Genomic DNA, 3,292 nt, shown 5'->3' with positions numbered 1-3,292 from the left:
CAGAGAGCAGCGAATTTTAAAATTGGCGAATTTATTAAAAAGTAGCTTTTTTGGAGAGTTTTAATCTCCATATGCAGAAAAGTGCGAATTCTGCTATGTTTAACATGGATGCGTGTGGCGAGTTTAAATTGGCGAGATGCGCGCTTCAGAAATGTGTTAAAACAAATTCGCGCCTTTTTTTTCCCCTTTGCAATGGCCGCGAGCGGCAGTTTTTTTTTGCGAGGCAAAACGGAGACAATCGCGCCATTTTATTGGCGCGAACAGCCGCTAGATGCCGTTCGCGCCTCTCTGCATTAGGATATTTTTAAAACTGGCGAGATTGAGGTTCTCGCCAGCCGCGAGGCGAGTTTTACAAATAGAAAAGAAAAATTGGCGCGTTTTTCGGAACTCGCCATTTTCTGCTGCTTTCTGCGCGATTTTCTCCAAAAAATGGCGAATTTCGAAATAGCGCTGCTCTCTGCATAGGCCCCTTTGTATTTATTAGAAAAATGATGTTGTGAACTAGTCACTTGTTTTGCTCTATGTGAGTCAGTTAACATATTATGAAACAGTATGACATAAAAATAGCTATTCTTTTATTTTTAACTTTAATTCTTTGTCAACTCCAAAGTATTTGTATCATATTTCCTGAGTTTTATTGGTTTTGTTCTATGTTTAATTTGCATTTCTCTATTTAAAACATACAGATAAGCTGTTATCACAGTACACCACTACCAATCCGGATCGGTTAATCACATCATCTGTGATGGTCCCGCGCTGTCCGTTTTTAGATGTATCCTGACGTCATGTGGTGGTGGGGTATATATAGACCCACTTGCCACTTCCTTGTTAAGCCCCAAAGAAGCGGGACGGTGAAACCTACTTCGGGGCTGCCTGTGTGTTCTTGTCCTCTACAAGTGTCCCTCACAACACTGTTTGATGACCGCGAACTTCACCCGGCGGTACATAAGGCTGCACACAGATGTTTGGCTCCAGTTACAACAGCAGCAGTTTCTAAGCTCCCGGGTGCTTTTTTTTGCCTTCTGTAAGTATCACCTTACTTCTACTTTCATTCAAGCTCATGCAGTGGCTGGGAATTGCTCACAATATATACCTACAGTAAGTGGTATTGTGAGTTAATTTGAACTGCATGCAGCCATTTTCTGCATTTGCCATATTGGCTGTTTATGGGCTGCTGCAGCTCTATGCCTCTATTAACCCATGAGTGCTGCTATATTTTTCCTTGTTTTTATTGACACTGAGGTTGTGTTATTTCTTATGCCTAATGTTTGCCGGGGTTTGTTCTATTCCACCATCTTCTATATTGGACCGGCCGGTCTAAGGGGTATGAGGCTGCTTGCATGCCTCATTGCTCTCTATTTTTGAATAATAGGGGTTTACAATAAGACCATTTCCCTTTTAGTACAAGGTTTATTATATGCACTAGCCAGTACTCAGGGATTCTCTGCTATGTGAGGGTACTGGAGATTGTTTTAAATTGTATGTGATGTTATAATAAAATTGTTTATCCTTTTGGTATACCAGAATGCTATCGCATATCAGATTCTTTTTCTTTAGGTGTTTATATATATATATATATATATATATATATATATATATATATATAAACGGTTTTATGGGCCCCCACCAATCTCACATTTGCCCCTGTGGTCTACTGGCCCCATTACATGTATGTATGTCGTGGGGTGCACCTGCTGACTTACAGGACTCCTGAGTCTCCTGCTTGGATGGTATGGGGATATCAGCATGACAGGCATCTGAGGTTGTGTGCTTAGAGTCCTACTCACATCTGATGCAGCGCCTCCACCTCATCAGGATCTCTGTGGCCGCAGGGGGATGTATCTGATGAGGACCTCCTCTGTGGTGCCTCCTTCTGTGCAATGACTCCACGCATACACAGCAAGGGTCTGTTGAATCTGGGCATCTTTATTGACATCTCTAGCAGCCTGCCCCCTCACAGCGGTTGTACTCAGCCGCTCATTCCTTTGCTGCACATCCCTTCAGAAGATCTTCCCTCCCAATGGAGTTGGGTCACCTCTCCCCTCAGGGAGATCACCACCTGTGTCAGGTCCCTGAACACAGTGCAGATACTATTGCTTATATCTGACAGCCTTAACTGCTGCAGACCTCCAGAACTGGACCATAACGGATCCCTAGCTTAACACTCTCCAATCACTACGGAACACTTGAATCACTGCTTAACACTCTAACTTTTGGCAGTGCTGTGTCTTATATAGACTCAGAAAACAGCCACACCTCTTATGTCACTAACAGTGGACACAGAGCATGTTACCACTCCCCTTGTGTACATATGACACCTCACCAGGGTGTGAGGGCAAACCTCCATGATTGATGCTGGCAATCCTGCATACTTACCAGGTTTTACTGCCAGCATGAGAAAGAACTGTATACCATTTTTTTACATGGCTACATTCTCCCCCTGGTGAACCCCAATGACCCGGCTGGGATCTAAATTTGCAGAATCTTCCTCCAGGCAGCACTGCAACACATAACCAACAGCATATATATAAAAATACATTATACAGTTCTAAATTACACAGTAACATAATGACATACAGTGCCTGCTGACCGGCAGACTGCACTGCTCCTAAGGAGAATCCCCACCTACAACACTAATAGTAGTGCCTAGGGTCTGGCTTCTGCACCTCCCTACCGGTTACATCCCTTACTGTTACACTATGCTCTCGAGGTGGCCCACTTTCTGGCCTGTATTCTATCCGGTGCATATAGATATTGCACCCGATACTCCACACCCTCATCAGCTGTGTGATCCTTTCCTCTGTCTTGTACCCAGCGTACCCACCAGACTTGCTCATAATGTAATCTTCTATTGTTTCCCTTAGCCACGCATCTCTCCCATCCTCGATCTCCTGCATCAAGGGTTCTGGCACATAAGGGTACTCCAACCCATGGGACTTTTTGTACTTCGTGACAATGGCCCGTTCCGCCCTACTGGTACGGATCAACTTCTTTTTGCCTGCCCTGCCTGGCAGCACCCACGATAAGGGCTCGTCTGGTTCTACTGGGTCCCTAAATATGGCCGACCCTCGGGGATCCACTACCCCTGAGTATATCGTGCCACCGCAAGCGAAGCTCCTCCAACCTTTCCTCCTCAGTGAACTCCCCTACACCCCACCAGTAATCCACTATTCCTTCCCTCCTCAGTATGAACCTCGTACTGTCCAACCAGGCCTCATACCCCTCAAACTTTGGTGCCCACCACCGGGTCTCTCTCTCCCTAATGCTCTCCGGTACCACCACTGTACCCTCA

This window comes from Ascaphus truei, chromosome 2 (assembly GCF_040206685.1).
Source record: "Ascaphus truei isolate aAscTru1 chromosome 2, aAscTru1.hap1, whole genome shotgun sequence".
Taxonomy (NCBI): domain Eukaryota; kingdom Metazoa; phylum Chordata; class Amphibia; order Anura; family Ascaphidae; genus Ascaphus; species Ascaphus truei.
Note: the sequence above shows the minus strand (reverse complement) of the source record.